Consider the following 20676-nt stretch of genomic DNA (forward strand, 5'->3'; position numbering starts at 1 on the left):
ATGGTTTTATGTATGATTGAATCTTTCACTCTTTTAATATAACAAAGGAAACATGTTTCATGCATATATTGTTATTGTAGTTCGATTATCCTGGTTACTCTAATGATGTATATAGTTGTAATTTACGCATGTAGGTATGGACTATTTCGTATGTGTTTGTATGAATCTTATCGAAGCATGTTGTTGATATAAGCCATCACTTTGGATCACAGGCCATCCTTCTTCCCATCTGGTGATGTATTTCCACTCGTGTGTTCTATTTCAAGTTGTGTGTTATCACATTCTTTTAAGGGGCGCACTCTTCTCCCTTTATGTGTTAGAGCCTTCCGTGCACCTTCCTTGACTTGCTGCAAGGTCACACCCTTGCTTCCAACAAGAACATCTTACTTACCTTTGCGTGCAACTGTAGTTAAGGCAAAACCGTACTACCCACTGCTGGGACTCCTACACCAAACGGTCTAAGGTCAAGTTGAGACTTCTTAGAGAGAAGATCCCGTGACATGTTGGCGGGTCCAACAGTGTCATCATAGTTTAATATTGATTTAAATAAAGTAATATCTATAAAATTAGTTAAAAAAATAATATTAATAAAGTTAAATTGTTTTTAATACTTTAAGATGGATTAAAATAAATTAAACATTAAGCACATAGGTTGTTATAGTGAGCTTTTCTGAATTCTTAGGAAAATATGAATGACAAGCATTCTGCGATAAAAAGTTCATAGTTTCAAGGATTCCACGTTATTGTTATTATTTTGGATAATTTTATTGGCATCTCCTTGGCCCACCATTACTCCGTCCAATGTGTAAAATCTCATCACGATATTTACGTGTGCCTTTCCACATAAATTCGGTGTAAAAATTCCAACCGATGCAGACTCTGATGACATGTAAGCTGGGAACAGAGATCAATATTTGATGCAAATCAATTCATGAACCGGAATTGTATTTTCTTATATTCTTAAAATACGTAGGCAAACAACCGAACACTTGGAAACAAAATTAAGGTAGAAAACACGTAACGCAAACTTCTGTCTACTTCGTCTAATTCAATCGAAATACAGTATTAGATGGATATGGTTCAACGCCAGCTATTTGGAGTTGGTCAGAGCAAAAATCAATATACAGTCACCGTCTCATGCTATTTATCTTGAATATGGCATATTCATGAATATTCTCGATATCGAATGAGTATGAATAGCTTCATAACTTGACGATTGTTGGACTCATGGTTCCACTCCTTTGGAACCTTGCTCAGACATTTCGCACCTTGTTGTGGCTTTCTACCTCCCTATTGTCATAGTTTTTCCCTTGACTCATGTACGGTCCAACGTACGAGTCCCGCCCCACGCAGCGTCATCACAACATGTTTTGTCCAGCCAAATGGGGCGAAAACATGGCAAAAAATAATAAATCAGTCAGCGTTTGAACATCAGGCTACATATATTCAAAATTAATAATGGTTACATGTTACGGGCTCTTAGGGCCTCAAAGCCTCTTTGGTCTAATATATATTGTATTGGTCATGTACCTGACATACTCGCAAGGTGTTTGTAGAATAAAAAGAAAATAAACCCTAGAAAAACACAAGGCATCATGCCCTTTTGTCATGAAAAGCCTTTCATAAGTATATGGGTTTACAATTCACAAAATTAGAGGAAATCATGTCAGCGTGCTACATTTCCGCGATGGTTTCTACGGGCTCCTGCATACCAAATTTGATTTGAGCATGGGATAGAGGAGTTATGCCCTACATCATACTCACACACATGTAGAAAATATTCATGATCTCTTGATTGTGCCACCATTGCAGCATATTGTTCATATTCAACCTTACCTTTTTTTCTCGTCATGTATCATTGAGTTTTAACTTGTATTTAATAGTGAGTTGAAACCATGCCTCCACAAACACCTCACCAAGATTTCTCATTTGGATTTGTCTTTTGGTATCATAGGTTCACCTCCTTTGAAATCTTTTGAGCCTCTTTTTCTTCTATGATGTAATTATTTCTTTATAAAACTTTACGGATTTACTTTTATTGCAAGCATTTAAACTAGAACAATAGTTGTGGGGCTAAGACTATGTTGGATGGATGATGTAAGTATTAACATATTGTTATGAATCAAATATTGTCTATTTTAGTTATTGTTTATTTGAAAATACGAGAGTAGTTATAAGGTGCGTAGTTAGACTACCTAGCCATCAAGAAATCATTTAAAATAAATTGGAGTCCAAGAAGTTATAGTTTTTGAAGTGAAAATGGTCATAATCTAAACCTCCATCTTTTCCAAGATTTCCAACCACCAAAAATAGAATGAGTGGAGATGGAGGTCGTGTGGTGGAGAAGAAAGAGGATTGCCGGAGAGAAAGACAATATGAGGAAGGAAAGAGTTTCTAATGGAGAAAGATATGGACATAAGAAAATACAAGAAAACTCGCACACTAAACTAGGAGGACGCTAGTAGTGTCTGAGGAAAAATATAAAATATTGATTAAGATTTGTGATAAAAGGAAAATATTGAGGCTCAAGGCGAATTGTTTGGAGGAACATGTTTTCTTATGTTATGCTTTAAAAAATGTAGATGAGTGAAGAAATAATTTTGTTGAAATGTTTCAAAAATAGTTTCAAATAGAAGGTGAATGTATGCATAGCATATGTTGTAACATTATTCTCAATTTTACATTTATATGTCAAAAAATAAAAAATAAAAGAAAGAAAAATAAAGAAAAGAAAAATAAAAATAAAGAAAGAAAAAATGAAAAGGAATAAAAAATGAAAAATACTGACAAAAAAAATGAAATGCCTAGAAAAATTAATTTTACCAATGCACATTTAAATGTCACTATTAGATTCATAAATATTAAATTTGTTGCTAAGTTAAAAATTAGGATAATCAATTTATTTGATATTTTTATCGCATTTTATAAAGTTAGGATACGACAAAATAGTCTTGTCGCATGCAAATAAAGTTCATGTTGGAAGCAACGACTCTGATTCATTCCATTGAGATCAATAGTAGATGAACCTTTTCGACCCCCCTCCCCTGCCCGCCCCCCTTGACGGTTAATATGGGGGGATGGAAAGTGGTCTCCGCCCAAAATCCCAAAGCATACATGGCAAACACTGGAGGATTTCGGGGGGTCACCTCACAATACCATAAATCATTGACACTCGCAGCGAAAAACCACCTCCGATCCCGCTAACGATTATATCCTTTGGCACATAAATGTTACCTCCTACCACTTTAATCTTGCCACCTGTCTAGTCACATCATCATCCTTCCATGTCCCCTATTCGTTAGCGTTCAAAATCTCCCGCAAGACCTTATGAATGTTCCAACATTTATTCCCACCATATACCCTTTTTTGTTAATTAAGCCCCCACTCCAGTGATGTTTAATTGGTTGTTATGCACCTGATTCGCCTTATTATATAAAACCTTGTAACACCAATTATTTAGTTCCTTTTTTAGCTATCTGATTCTAAATAACGAAGAAATCTTTGTTGCCAACTCCCAATGTTTAAAATAAATTCTACCAGCTTACAGTCGAAACCTTTCATGGGTAATCCTGTGCTTAAACGTTTCTTCTATTTGAATTTTTCTTCTGTCAGAGTTTTCCCTCCAAATATTTTTAGCATTTTCCTTCTGTACTTGATTCTCTATCATATAAAATGTCGAGCCGTAAGGGAAAAGGAAAGGCCACAAATAATAATCCCCTTTTTCTCCAAGTTCCGGATTTAGACAAAGCCCCTTTAGTAGACACCCAACATAAAATCACAGAAACCATTTAAAAATTTGACATCTATGAGCCACACAATTCGGCTAAGAAAAAATATATGGACAAGAGTGATGAATTAAACATCTGGGAATCCTTTCTCCTACACTTTGTCTTCCTCGAGACTCATTTCTTCTTAGAATTCTCTGTCTGGTGTCATTTTATGTATTTACCTAGGCAAAGGGCCGTCATTTCGCAAAGTAATGAAGTTATCTTCTCTGTTTCTTTTGAAATCATTTGCCAGGCCCTACAAATTAAATATGAGCCTTCCCATCACCCTTTTTCTGCTAAAATCTTAATAGAATTGTATAGCAAACTCACTTTCCCTTAGAGAGCCCAGATATTTGAACATTTCCTTCTTGAGAATGTTGAGCTGCCTAGGACTAGTCCCCCATACCCAACTTCTATCTTTCTTGAGTTGTCCAAGTAAGTCATTTCCATGGTAACTCAATTGATTGGATATTATCCTGATCAGTGGGTAGATGAGATAATATTAGGCTTTCTATCCACTTTTGTACTTGGTAAACAACCCTCTCTACTTTTCAACTGCAATTGAATTTTTAGCCAATGAAATTCATGGACAATTGGTTAATTACAAAGCAGAAGGTGTTTTCAAATACCAGTCAGTACTAATTTACCTTATATTATATTATCAAGCAGATAAATTCAAATTCCCTTTACAGAAAACTGATAATGAAGGTAACCCTTGGCGAGTCAATCACTCAACTCTCTGGTTAGAAATAACTCAGAGGAGTATTCCTACACCAATTCTATTGACAAATTATTTTATACTCACTATGTTTGTTACGAAGCGATGTAATTCCAAGGATCTCTCCTTAGATTAACAATTTTTTGCACCTATCTGAGCAGGGTAATGTGGGAGACATGTATTTATACCATAACTACACTGAAATAAGAGTTTATGGATAATAATTTCCTTCATACAGATTGCTAATTTTTGTACATATCAAGATTTTCTCATTAAAGTACAACATGAGATGTTAAACATGAATTAAATGCACATTGTTTCCTATAAGAAGAAGGCGCAGTTTAAGCTCAAAGCATACATAGGACGATACATTATCAATACAAGAGTTGTTGAAAAAGAAATAGACGTAATCCTAAGCCAAATGAAGTTCAAGATCATATTTTCCTAGTGATATGATCCTCAAGGTATTATTTCTAAGCTCCGTCTAGAGAAGAAAATCACCATTTATGCACACAAACTGAGGCTTAAGATTGAGCAATATGAAAATCGGGAAGCATGGATAGAATGTACGTTATACGAAGCTGAAGAACGACTAATTACTTAGTCATCCATGAAGACACCTATCTCTGAAGAGAAGGAGCAGAAAAGAGAAAGAGAACCATTGTCTCGTACAGACTCTGACAATTCAGATGCAAAGTTTATTGTTTTTAAAAGAAAGATAAAGGACCCTAATGCTACTATAAAATTAGATTCTCTGATTAATCCTCAGTTTAGTTATCAAATAATAATTACTCAAGATGAAACTACAAATGAAGGAAACATAGAGAAGCCATCCACAATGATTTTATTAAGGATACCTACTACTCCTTCTACTCAAGTAGAAGAAATAGTACAATCACAAACTGTGGAATAAAATGTCCAATATCTAGTATCCACCAGCTCACATGTTTATGCTCAGCAGAGTATCTTTTCCAAATACATAGAAATAAAGTTGAAGAATGAAGCTCTGAAGGATTCTAATTACTCTTATTTTTGGAAACAAACAACCAAGACCCATCATAGACTACTTTAGGCATTTGATGTAGGGAAGGGATAGTTCCAGATGGAAATTGAGAGAAAGAGATTTTAGAGATGGATATTTAATTTTGAAATGGGATGCTCGAAGAGAAGAAAAGGGAAACCATGGTAAATTTGGTAGTCTTTGACTAGGGCCATTCAATATTGCGAAGGTTAAAGGAAACAATACTTTCATTTTCCATAAACCGGAATGAGCATAATCTACATTACCTATCAATGGACAATATTTAAAGCACTATCTTCAGAACTGAAGTTGATTGCAACCATATTTGATTGTAAATTTCTCGTTTTATTTACATTTTCATGGCAAGTGTGATTTTCGCAACAAAGACTCCATAGCCCGAGGAGAAGGTAAATGGATCTGCATGTTCTCTGCATCTCATAGGGAAATGTAGTGCAAATATGGAGCCAATGTTGTAACATTATTCTCAATTTTACATTTATACGTCAAAAAAATAAAAAATAAAAGGAAAAATAAAAATAAATAAAGAAAAATTAAAAAGGGATAAAAAATGAAAAATATTGACAAAAATAAAATGAATAAATGAAATCCATAGAGAAAATAATTTTAGCCATGCACATTTAAATGTCGCTATTAGATTCAGAAATATTAAATTTGTTGCTAAGTTAAAACTTAGGATAATCGATATATTTGATGTTTTATCACATTTTATAAAGTTAGGATATGACAAAATAATCTTGTTACATGAGAATAAAGTCCGCACTGGAAGTAACGACTTTGATTCACTCCGCTGAGATCAATGGTAGATGAACATTTTTAGCCACCCTGCGCTCTTAATAGTTAACATGTGGGGGGGGGGGGGGGGGTGTGGAGGGCGAAAAGTGGTCTCCAACCAAACTACAGAAGCATACATGGAGAACACTGAAGGATTTCGGGGGGTCACCTCCCAATACCATAAAACACCAACACCCCCCCCCCCAAAAAAAAAAAAAATCACCTTCACTTCCGCCAATGGTTATTGATCTAGGTGGCTCTAGGGACACACACAGGACAAAGAGCGCTTATGAAAGTTGGAAAATCAAAGATATAAGAATGATTCAAACCAAGACCAGAGCATAGATCTCGTCGTCGTAATCGTGGTGGTGTGAACGGTTCGTCAAACTGAGTCTGTATGTGAAAGTTAGAAGCAGTCAAAGTTTGGTTGACTTTTGCTGACTGGGCAGGCTTAAGGAGGCCGCAATTTGGACAAAATCCAGCCACCATATTCTGTCCAACCCGGACCAGATTTTGGGTGAATTTCTGGCCTAATTAATTTGTCTCCTTCAGCCTAAAATCCAAATATTTAAAGGTGGCTTTATATTAAATAAAAAAAAGGGTGGCGGGCCACCATCCCTGCCACCCCACTTCACCATATCTTAACTATATATGGGTTATAAAAACACATAACGTATTGTTTTGGGCTGGAAGGAATTGAACCTGCCCATCCACATGGCCGTCCCACTCCATGGGCAGCCCAACCAACCCCATTTAATGTGCCCATAAACATAACCAACAACCCATTAGATGCAACTAACATGCCATTCAAACGTTGATACCGAGGATATGGGGCAGGCCGTCTAATGCGGACCCGACCCCAATACATTTCATTTTTAAAACAAATAGTAAAAAAGTAATGTGTTAAGAAAGCTAGGGGTGGGGTTTGACCACCTGACCCCTCCTCAACCATTTGCCTAACCTTGCCACTGCACCAAAACGAATTTCTTGCAAAATTCGCAAACACATTTATATAAACCTAGTTTTTTTTAGTGCACCCGTCAGGGGCAGATGGAGGAACTAGGAGCGGGCACAAATTTCGAGACACAGGAGGCAGAACCCTTACACGCATTTTGAGGTAGAATATTATTTGATGCCCGAAGATTCTCTAGGTAGGTAAAAATTATTTTTGTCAGAATATAACCAAGTTTATAGTCAATTTTCTTAGATTTTTGCAGGGAATGCTATGGCGAGGTTGGATTCACCTTTTGAGCAGTAGTTTTGTAGATTACCAGCGGAGCAAAATCTTTGAGGAATCTTGAGGGTATCTTCTAGATTACTTAGAGGCCGAAATTCGCTAGAGTCAGAATGCAGCCAACTTCATACTCATTTTTCTCAAAATTCCACAAGGAACTTGATGGCGTAGTCAGTTTCCTGATTTGAGCAGTAGATTTTCAAAGGACCTAGAGGAGGGAATCTTTGAGGAATCTAGGGGGAATCTAAAAGATTACTTAAGCCCCAGATTTGCACTTTCTTAGAATTCAGAAATACAATAGTCAATTTTGCACTATTCAACGCCAAAAATCTGATGGTGTGTTTAGATTTTTACATTTTCTCATTCTATTCTTCGACAAATTTTCTAAGTGGAGTGCAACTGTCAGCGTTTATGTGTGAGCAGCCATTTCCATGGAATTGATGCCATGAGATTGATGGCACGAACAGCTTCAGCAGTTTGACATCTGCTTCTTCAGATGGCCCTTAGATGTGAGGTATATGTAGTGTGTTCCTGTACTTCTTTTGCTATGCATTGTGCTGCACAAATCCCTGTTTAATGCTTGATGTGGGATCTTGTTTCTTGCTTGTTTTCATGATTCCTGCTTGATGTGACATGGAATCATCTATGTGATGTACTTTCTTTCATGATTCGTCATGTTATGTTTTGAGATCCCTTTGTCGTCATGTTGATGGGATACTCATGTTGTCATCATGTATGTTTGCATTGAGATCCCTTTTATACCATGATTGGTGGAATGCTCATCATGCATGATTTTGTGTCATACTGATAGGATTTTTTTGACTGAGAGTTCCTGTAGCAGAACATCTATTAGCGCCACTCCTACATGAGGGAATTTTCCTTGTATGATAGCGACATCACCTCTTATGTACATCATCACTATTGAAAGCACTTAATGCAGTGACCTACACCATCTTGACACTAGGGCCTGGAGACATAGTCCCTCCTGGATGAACTCTATTATCAACGGCTTATGTTTTTATGTTTCTCATGATTGACATGTTCCTCTTGTTTACAGCATGAACATGTATTCATTTATGTTCTATAAAAAATGCAATTTAACACATCACGAAGTAAAAGGTCTTGGAAGGGTCCTTCGTCGCACCCGGACCTGGATCAATTATATCCTCCGCCACATATCTTTTGCCACATAATTGTTAACTCCTACCACTTGACTCTTGCCACCCATCCCGCCACATCACCTATCTATTAGCATTCAAAATCTCCCGCGAGATCTTATGAACATTACAACATTTATTCCCACCATATTCCCATTTTTGTTAATTAAGTCCCTGCTCCAAAGACATTTGATTGGCTGTTATGCACCTGATTCGGCTGATTATATAACACCCTATAACACCAATTATTCAATTCCTTTGCTAGCTATCTGATTCTACAGAATGAAGAACTCTTTGCTGCAAATTTTCAACGCTCAAAAGCAATTATCCCATCATACAGTTGACATCTTTCGCAGGTAACCCTGTGCTTAAAAGTTTCTTCAATTTGAAGTTTTCTTCTGTCAAAGTTTTCCGTGCAAATATTTTTAGAATTTTCCTTCTATACTTGATTCTCTGCCATATAAAATGTCGAATCGTAAGGGAAAAGGAAAGGCCATAGAGCATAATCCCCTTATTCCCCCTATTCTCGACTTCAACAAAGCCCCTTTAGTAGACACTCAGCATAAAATCGCAAAAAGCATTCTAGAAATTGACCTCTATGAGCTACATAATTGGACCAAGAAAAAATATTTGGTCAACAGTGACGAATTAAACATTTGGGAATCCTTTCTCCCATAGTACATCTTCCTTGAGACTCATTTCTTCCCAAAATTCTCTATCTGGTGTCATTTTAGGTATCTACATAGTGAAAGGGTTGTCATTTCCCAAAGTAATGAAGTTATCTTCTTAGTTTCTTCTGGAAGCATTTTCCAGGCCCTACAAATTAAATATGAGCCTTCCCATCAGCCTTTTTATGTTGAAATCTTAATGTAATTGTATAAAAAAACTCACTTTAAATTAGAGAGTCGAGTTATTGGAATATTTCCTTCTTGAGAATGTTGAGCTACCTAGGATTGGTCCCCCCATATCCAGCTTCTATCTTTCCTGAGTTTTCCAAGAAATTCATTCCCATGGTAACTCGAAGTCTTGGATATTGTACTGATCAATGGGTAGATGAGATCGTATTAGGATTTCTATCTACTTTTTCAGTTTGTAAACAACCCTCTCTACATTTCAACTACACTGAAGTTTTAGCCAATGAAATTCATGAATGGTTGGTTAATTACAAAGAAGAAGGTGTTTTCAAATACCACTCCATCCTAATGTACCTTATGATATATTATCAAGCAGACAAATTCAAATGAAGGTAACCCTTGCTCCGACATTCACTGGACTTCTCTAGTTAGATATAACTCAGAGGAGTGTGTCGAGGGGGGTGTGAAAAGCATTCTCCACCTAAATTGTTGAAGCATGCATGGAGAATGCTGATGGATTTTGGGGGGTCACCTCCCAATACCATAAAACACCAACACCCCCCCGATAAATCACCTCCACTTCCACTAACGACTATATCCTCTGCCACATATCTTCAACCACATAACTGTTAACTCCTACCACTTAACTCTTGCCACCTGTCCCACCACATCACCTATCTATTAGCATTCAAAATATCCCGTGAGATCTTATCAACATTACAAAATTTATTCCCACCATATTCCCATTTTTGTTAATTAAGCCCCTACTCCAAAGATGTTTGATTGGTTGTTATGCACCCGATTCGCCTGATTATATAAAACCTTGTAACACCAATTATTCAATTCCTTTGCTAGATATATGATTCTACATAGCAAATAACTCTTTATCGCCAATTGTAAGCATTCAAAAGAAATTCTCCTAGTGTACAGTTGACAACTTTCATAGGTAACCATGTATTTAAAAGTTTCTTGTATTTGAAGTCTTCTTTTGTCAGATTTTTCGGTCCAAATATTTTTAGAATTTTCCTTCTATACCTGATTCTCTGTCATATAAAATGTCGAACCGTAAGGGAAAAGGAAAGGCCACAAAGAATAATCCCCTTATTCTACCTATTTTGGATTTTGACAAAGCCCCTTTAGTAAATACCCAACATAAAATCGCAGAAAACATTACAGAAATTGACCTCTATGAGCTACACAATTGGGCCAAGAAAAAATATCTGGTCAAGAGTGTTGAATTAAACATCTGGGAATCCTTTCTCCCATATTTCAACTTCCCTGAGACTCATTTCTTCCCACAATTCTCTGTCTGGTGTCATTTTAGGTATTTACCTAGTCAAAGGGTCGTCATTTCCAAAAGTAATGAAGTTATCTTCTTTGTTTGTTATGAAAGCATCTTCCAGGCCGTACAAATTAAATATGAGCCTTCCCATCACCATTTTTCTGATCAAATCTTAATGGAATTGTATAACAAACTCACTTTCCCTTAGAGAGCCCAAATATTTGAATATTTCCTTCTTGAGAATGTTGAGTTGCCTAGGACTAGTCCCCCATATCCAGCTTCTATCTTTCCTGGGTTGTGCAAGCAGGTTATTTGCATGGTAACTTGAATGCTTGGATATTATACTGATAAGTGGGTAGATGAGATAGTATTAGGATTTCTGTCCACTTTTGCAGTTGGTAAACAACCCTCTCTACATTTCAACTATAGTCAATTTTTAGCCAATGAAATCCATGAACAACTGATTAATTACAAAGCAGAAGGTGTTTTCAAAATACCAGTATGTCCTAATTTACGTTATGATATATTATCAAGTAGATATATTCAAATGAAGGTATCCCTTTCTCAGCCATTGACTGGACTTATATAGTTAGAAATAACTCAGAGGGGTATTCCTACACTAATTTATTGACAAATTCTTGTATACCTCACTATGTTTGTTGAGAAGTGATGTAATCCCAAGGATCTCTCTTGATATTAGGAAGCTTTTGCACCGATTATAGCATGCTAAAGTTGGCGACTGGTATTTATGCCAGAACTGCACTGAACTCAGATTTTATGGATCAAAATTTCCTCCATACAGATTGCCAATTTTTGTACCTATTAAGATATTTTCATTAGAGTACAGGAGGCATATGTTAAACATGATTGAAGTGCACTTTGTTTCCTACAAGAAGAAGGCACAACTTAAGCTCAAAGCACACATAGGACCATACATTATCAATACCAGATTTGCTGCAAAGGAAATAGATGAGATCTTGATCCAAATGAAGTTCAAGCTCATATTTTCCTGGTCATATGATCCTCAGGGGATTATTTCTAAGTTCAGGAGGGAGCAAAAAATCACCTCTTGTCCACAGACACTGAGGCTTGAGATTGAGAAATATGCAAATCTGGAAGACTGGATAGAAGGTACTTTAGAGGAAGTCAAAGTATGACTGGTTAATTAGTCATCCATGCAGACACCTATTTCTAAAGAGGAGCATAAAAGAGAAAGAGAACCATTGTCTCCTACGAAATCTGAAAATACAAATGTAGATTTTATTATTTCTAAAAGGAAGAAAAAAGACCCTAATGCTACTGAAAACTCAGATTCTCTAATTAATCCCTGGTTTAGATCTCAAATAATAACTATTCAAGATGAAACTGCAAATCAAGGAAACACATAGCAACCAACCAAAGTGATTTTATCAGGGACACCTATTACTCCTTCTACTCAAGTAGAAAAAATAGTACAATCACCAACTGTGGAAGTAAATGTCCAATCTCCAGTATCCAGCAGTTCACGGGTTTTTACTTAGTAGAGTATATTTTCCATATTCAGAGAAATAAAGTTGAAGAATGAATTTGTGAAGGCTTTACTTACTCTGAGTTTTGGAAACAAACAACCAAGACCCAACATAGACTACTTTCTGCATTTGATCTAGAGAAGGGACAGTTCCAAATGGCCTTAATGGAACCACTAGTTCCAGCTTCCAGGAGTGTGGAATACTATAAAACCTTTATATTTTCCATTGAGACTAAGAAAACACATGAAATAGATAGGATTGATCTACATAAGCAGATAGGGGAGATCATCTTTTCATCACTCACCATCTTAGCCATCACTGTTTCTAAGTAACAATCTTTAAACAATATGAACTCTCAGTTAAAGAATGAAAAATGTCCTCATTTGCAAAGGATGATAGAATCAAATCTTTGGATGATTTGGTCATAAAGCTAGGATATGATCCTAAAGATGTTAAAGCAACAAAAGAGCTAATAAAAAATAAGGAAGCAAATATCCAAGCATTGAGGAAGCAATTTAAGCTGCCCTCCACAAAGCATCCTCAAGCTAAAAAGGTTGCAAATATAGTGCTAGAAAAAGATAATTTTTTTACAATAGTGGTGGAGGAGAATGCATAGATACAAAAGGTGGAGCAAGCTATGGAAACACTATTGAAAGAAAAATAATAGTGGGAAGCAACATGAGTATCTACATCAGGCACAGGTACATAGACATAAACTTCAACGAGGACTACAGTTTCAGAATCCATAGAAGAGCTTACTAGAGCTCTAGATGAATTATCAATTGTTCAGTCAGAAAAGGATACACTGTCAACAAAATTCGCTAAAATGGAGGAGAGTAAACTCAAAAATGACAATTCTTATTTGTGAGAATTAAAAAAAATTATAAACTCATGGAGAAGGTGCAGAAATATGAAGATCAATCCTTTGTAATCGAAATGTTATATGAGGCTAAAAATAGTATTTGACTGAATATAAATGTCAATATAAAAAATATGTCGCCTTCCATACAAATTAATTTTGAACAGGAGGAACTTACATATTTCGAATATGGCCATAGAAAACACAAAGGTGGATTTGGAACATAAGACAAAGGGAGCACAAAAGATCATCATGCTACTGAATTCCAAAACCAAGGAGGAACATGAAGACCTCAATATTCCAAATAGAACAAAAACAACCATAGAAGTCAAGAGGGTCTAGAAAAAGAAGAATCTGATGATGTAATTAGAAAACAAATGCAAGTATCTTGAATTGTAGAGCAGGATATTCAACAACAAATTGATTTCCTTGCAGGAAAACAACTTGCCTACGCTCAGAAATTATAGTGGAAAATTGACGCCATTAGAAAACTATCAAGAACAATTGTGTAACATAGGTATTGATGCCTCTAAATTTTTAGAACCTAAAGGTGTTGTCAGTGGTGAAACTTTCATATAGGGAATACAATTTGATTTGAATATCCAAAACAAAGTCCACCACCTTTTTGTAAATAAACCTACTTTTGACACTTACATTGAGGTGGATGAAAGATTCAAGAATATATTTGGATTTTATATCCCAAGTGAAGAAAGGTGGGACAAGCTACTAGAATTGGTCGAATGAAGTGTAAATGAAGTTCATGATTATTATTATGAAATGAACAACATTTCCAACAAAGCAACAATAGTCATCACCAGATTCCTACATAGCCTCAATAGCGCAACATTTTCCACCATATTTTCCTATTTTTCCTCTATATTTAGAAATATTGGTGTTTGTTAAAACATATATTATTTTGTAAATGTATTTAGTTTGGAATCCAATTTGAGATGTAATATTTTCTATAAGTGCTCTAAGGATTCTAGTTTCATTTCAAGACAGATTATGTTCTTCTAAGTCTTTCTTTGTTATTATTTTCACTCTATTTTCTGCATAAGTTTTGAAGTTTATGGGAGTTGTGGGTAAGATATTATTGAGTTTCAATATGTCTCAAATCCCCCATGAAGTTATAATCTGTTACTGAGATTGGTTGATTAATTTTTTTTTTTAGTTTAACTCCTCTACATCAATAATTTGTCATCTTTCCTTAATTTTCTTAAACATATATTGTTTGGCTGTAAAAGTATTTTACATCCATCCATTGTATATGATGGTTAGATAATTTGTTTCATATTTAACAAATCATATAGTTCCTAAAGTTTCAACCTTGCACATCTAAATCAAAGCTAAGTTATTGTATAGAGGTGAAGAATCAACCCTTCTATTTAATCATAAGTAATTAAGAATTGCACCTATGCAAGCATTTTAGAGCTTTGGTCATCCCAAAAAATTTAAAAACCAACATAAGATTTTAGATGCTCTGGCATAATTCCTAACCTATAATTATCTACGGACGTACAATAGGATAGATGGATAAGCAACTCGATATGTAAAAGTTTATTTTCATTAAAGGGTTTTTGTTAAGAAACTATCTTTTTTACATGAATAGTTGTTTTATTTAAATTTTATAGTAAAGTAATTATCTACAGATATCGATACTTGTACGTGTAGATACTATGAGTAATTTTGGTTTAGTCAAAGGCTAAAACTGGTTAAAATATTCCAAACTAACCTTTAACAAACATCGGTAGTGTAGATGTAGAAATTCTTGGTTCAGGGAAATTTATAGCCAGCCTCTTTGCTTTAGATTACTTAAATGTATTTTAAGCTTAACTGGGCCAAAGGTTTACTTGAAGAAGTTGAGAAATTAGCCTAAAGAGATATGATAAGATGATGCCAAAGAGAATACCTTGATCGGACAAGATGGAATAAGGTTTTATCCCTATGTAACTAGATGAAAAAAAGAATGTTATATATTTTGAAAGTTACAATTAAGTAAATTTCCTAAAGACAAGTCTGAGAAGCAATAGCTAAGTAGAGAAACAATTAATTATGGGATTAATTTCAATCATCACGCTAAATAGATTTAGTTAAATAAGCTACATTTATTCTAGGAAATATTTTCATAAGCATATGAAAGGAGAAATGTTCACATTATTTGTAGACAAAGAAATTTAAAACTTAACAAAAATATGAATCCATGTCTTTGATTGAAATACTTATTAGTAGGTTGTTTACACAACATTTAAAAATACATTTGAATATAAGAAATCTATTATTCTAGGTAAATAGAGAATGACATATATATATATATATGAAAAAAACCCAACACTAAAGGGTGAAATATAGTGTATACAAAGTGGCCATTAACAAGCCTAGTGCTAAATTCGACTGTAACAACTATCCCAGCTAATGGCATGACTATAATAATCCGCTGGGAAACCTTTAGATGGAATATAGCATGCACAAGAAAAGTAAAATAGTTATAATGCTAAATGGTTACATGGTGTGCACTATAGGTATTGAGTTGATTTTATGATAAACTATGCTAGTAGTAAATCTAGCTTGGAGAAAAAATAAAAAACTATCGTTTTTAGTAGATCATATTTAATTTTATGAAAAACCCTAAATGACTATAAGAAAAGACAACTTTATTTATATACCTATTAAGAAACTCCCTAGCCACTCATATCTCCATTTCCAATTGGAGATATTTTTTCCTCAAGCACAAATAATTAACCATGTACTGAAAATGAAGAAGTGGGTGTGTGTTTTATATAAAAAATAAGTCAAAAGAACTGTGTAATTACCTATGAATTGGGGTGGCACGAGGTTCGATTTTTTGTTGAATGGTGTTGTCATTGATGTCAACGTTGGAGTTTGACTTTAACTAAACACCTTTCATTAACGTCAAATTATAAAATAATGCACTTAATATTTGTTTGAATTACATCACTTTTGAAGCTCTATTGTTGAATGGATGAAAAGCATAGTTCTAGAGTTTGCATGTCTTGGTCAATGGACATACCCTGAACTTGTTCAAGTTTTTTTAAAATGAAAAGCATGGAATTTTTCATGGATATCCTCACCAAAATATTCTCCTCATTAAGAGAATTCCAATAGTATGAGGCATGCCCTGATAGACATCCTGGTTTGACTAATATTCTCATTCGAAATTGAAGCCCCTAGCTTCTTGGAAAAAGCCCGAGAGGGTGACCACATGGTATTGTCACCTCGGTCATATCAAAGGGAAATTAGATAAGTTTAATATGATTGTCAAAGGAAAATTAAAATTAAAATTAAATTATATATATATATATATATATATATATATATATATAGAGAGAGAGAGAGAGAGAGAGAGAGAGAGAGAGAGAGAGATACAAGCTTCATGGTATACTACAATAATAATAATAATAAATAAAAATAAAATAAAAATAAAAAAAATGAGTACTTTATAAGTAGTATAAATATAATCAACACTTAATGAAGTGACCCATTGACTTAGCGCACATTGAATTTAGACGAACTATTATAAATTTTGGAGATTGGTATTTCTTTATTCATATGGATTCAAGATTGTTCACATTGGCATCTTTTCGTTTCCTTCATAGTCGTTGCTCCACAACCTATAAAATGGCACATTGGATCTCCATCTAAGATAATAAGTAATGTATATCATTTGAAGTGAGGAATTTTAAAACTATCTTTGACCCCTGGGGAAGAATATGATTATCTAAGGGTTTTGGCTTTTTTTTCTTGTTTTGGTTTGGGGATATGATGGATAAAATTATTCGCAGGTAGAAGGCTCCTCCCAAGTTTAGTGAATCAAGAACATTCCCTAAATGTATCATTTTTCATCTGCATTAGATTTAATTTTCTTCCTTTTGTTAGGGCAACATTGCAATCTCATTTGAATGCATATCTACTCCAACTATACGGATTAAGGAAATTAGGTTGGTTTCTTTTGAAGGGATTACAATACATAACTATATTCTAAATCTTGTGTAGGATTTGTGCCATAATACTATATAAATTTATGCCTATAAATTATTTGTATTAGTGCCTAAAGCTTCTGCAGACTTATATCCCTAATCTCAGAATTTACCATGACTTGAAAGACCAACAAAAGGATCTATTCTCTTAGTGTATTTCCTTCAAGGGTCATTTATGCTTGAAGTATCCTCATAAATATACTTTAGTTACTTGATAAATACTCTCCGCGGACTTAGGACGTTACCAGACCAACAAATATCTTGAGGAACATATGTTCTGCGTAGAACTACATCTCACAATTTTTTCACTTAGAAGTCTTGACCATCCTTAGAGTTTTTTTTCAAAACTTTTTCAAAGGATTCAACGAGCCCTAACGTGAAGAGTTATCCATGAAAAAATTATTGAAACATATATCATATGGCCTAGATATTTCTCTAATTTGAAGCATCCACCTTCATAAAGCGCAAAAATAATCTAACTATTGTGATAAATTTATATTGTCTAAAATACATCTATTAGGTTCATTTCATCACTATACTTATATTTTCTTAACATTTGACCAGAATAAAAACCTTTACCTGATAAAAGATAGTGATAGATAATAATAAGACAAAATTTAATATGACAACATCGTAGACAATGTTCTTACCTTGATAGCATATTTATGGACATAACCTTTGTTTTGTGTGAATAATATAAAGACATGAAATCCTACAAAGTTACACTTGATTGATAGATATTTTTCCTTGACTATGACATGACAACCCTCTTGTGACAATGTGATAGGTTGACTTGACATAATAAATTAAAGTGAAATTTGTTGTACTTTGTTGTCAGTTACGTAACTTGAAAACAAATTTAGTAACCTTATGCATGAACAAATAGTGAGACAGTGACCTATTATATATATGGCAGTGTGATTTTTTAATATATACTTGTGATATCATTAAGGGATTCTGAAGTTAGCACTCTGCTTGCAACATGGTTTTATAACTGATATTTGAATTCCATACTTTGCATCTAGAGGCAGTGACCTTATTGATTAAACAAGTAAACTTGTTGATAAAACCATTATAACAGTGTGCCCTAGACACACATGACAATGATCTACATGAGAGTTCACTTGCCATTTCACAATGTCTTTTAATACTTGATAGCATTACTTGTACACAATAATTTCTTGATGATATGCTAGTACTTGATTGACATAACATAGTGATAGAAGTATACATATATGGATGTAGATGGTTATTTTACAGTGATAATTGGTAGCCAGTATAAAACTATGATGATGTTTAGTTGTAGCAATAAGAATTTATAGGTTGCACAGTGGTCATAGATAACAATGCTATGATTTTTCTTGTGATTGAGTAGATGAAGGATTGTGCTTGAGGCACAATTGGACATTGTTCATATTGATTAGAGTTGTGTAGTGAGGCCACCAAGATTTGACAGTGATATACATACAAAGAAAAGTTGTAGAAATTTCATTAAAATTTCTTTATATTTATTTTGAGTGCACGAGGTTCGAGTCTAAAAATTCTGAAACATGGTCTGCTAGCTTATCAAGGTGGCAGGGTGGTGCAAAGTAGGTGAGTGGAGTCACCTTCATTTTAGAGCCTGAGAACACTTCAGGGTGGAAAGGTGGTGTTAGGGTAGGTGGTATCCTACACAAGGCATTGGAGCGTTCCTCTAGTAGCAGTTGGTAAATAGGTTGTTAGAGCACTAATAAGGTTGTTGCCTGATATCAGGTGTTGGAGTGTCCTTCTGGTTGTAGTTGGTAAATAAGGCATAGTATCATCCTATAGTTTGGAGCTTGAAAATATAGGGTTGGAGCCTACTTCAGTTCGAGTTGAAAACTTGATGTATTTATTATGAAGACAAGTTTTAAGAAGTGGTCGGTAGTTTTTGACCTGGAGGGGGTTTTCCACATAAAAATATTTGTGTCTTTTGTCTCTATCTTTGTGCATTTTTCAATGGTGTTATTCACTATTGATGAACTTTTATATCTATCTAATGCTAATTTAATTGACGCTATGTGAAACAAAAATAACTAATTGTAAGTGAAATACTGATTCACCCCCGCTTAGTATTTCTAGAAATTGGTATTAGAGTTTTTTCCTTCAGTAGTAGCTTAAAAAATGTAATGAAGATATCAGACTATAGAAATGAAAAAGTCATAGACGAAAGACACCAAGTGTTTAAAGGAAGCTCCAAGTATTGAAATAATTTCAAGTCATATTACCATTGACAAATAAAATGGCACATGAAGAGTTTTATTCATGGGTAGAGATAATAGGAAGGAATCTCCTTAAGAACAAGATCATGAGATGAACGAGTTCATATTTCAGCATGAGATGATCAGGCTAATAAAAGATCTTATGTTTCAATAATAAAATTTCAAACTTCTGGAAGTTGAACTAAAGATATAAAAAGAAAATTCCAATATCCTCAATAAGAAGAATGAAGAATCAATGGAGATCGCCATTAGTCTTAAATTGCAGCTGGAAGAAGCCAAAAAAAGTTAAAGAATCACTTAAAAGAGAAATTTAGGAAAGTAAAGAAAAATTAAAGAACAAAAAAAGGAAAATTGCACACTCAAGGACGAAGTTTCACTTTTGAAACTCCAAGTATAGGAAGCAAAAAGGAAAGAGAAAGATATGGCAAGAAAACTAAAGGAATCTGATAAAAGGTACATATATGAAGTTGATAAGAAACAAAAACAATTAAACATATATCCAACAGAAATAAGTGGGCTCAAAAAAGAAAATGAAAAGTAGAAGGAATAGATACAAGTGCTTAGAACATAAGTAGAAAAGGTTAATCTTGTAAGGATACAAGTAGAAGCAACGAAAGAAATAAGTAAATTGTAGAAAGGTATATTTTAGGATTGTTGGAATTATGACACACATTTGGCGCTATGACACAGGTGTTGTCCTTGAAGGCAACTCTCATAGATGAAAGATCATAGTTCCGGCTCATAGAATGAAGAAAGAAAGGTATACCCAGGTTCCCATTGACCAAGCCACATGTACACATGGGTTCACAGACCAAAATGCACGTATGAGCATACACACTCACTTTCATGAAAGGAAAAACATGTACATGTTGGAAAACTTGGTTTTGGTCTGTGGTATTTGGACCAGGGTATTGTGATCCATGGTATTGGTCCAAGGTATCTTTTCCGAAGTGTTGACCCCAAGTATTTGGTCCAAGATATTGATTCTAGGTTGTTTTGGACCATGGTATTGAGCAAGGCCTAAGACTATAAAAGGAGGAGAAGATCATTAGGCAAAGTCACTCATGAATTGAATATCTAATGAACAACAAGATATAGTATACAGGTGATTTGGTTATGGTGCACAGCTGGATCTAAATCAAGGATGAACCTGAGCACTTGATGAAGGATAAGTTCTATTGATGGGTCAAGATCTTAAGGCTTGAAGAGAAGTATCTTTGTGTGGTTTTGATCTCTTATCTGAATAATT

Source organism: Pinus tabuliformis, chromosome 3_1 (genome assembly GCF_031772625.1).
Source record: "Pinus tabuliformis cultivar Carrire ecotype Pingquan chromosome 3_1, CPIR1, whole genome shotgun sequence".
In the NCBI taxonomy this organism is placed as follows: Eukaryota; Viridiplantae; Streptophyta; class Pinopsida; order Pinales; family Pinaceae; genus Pinus; species Pinus tabuliformis.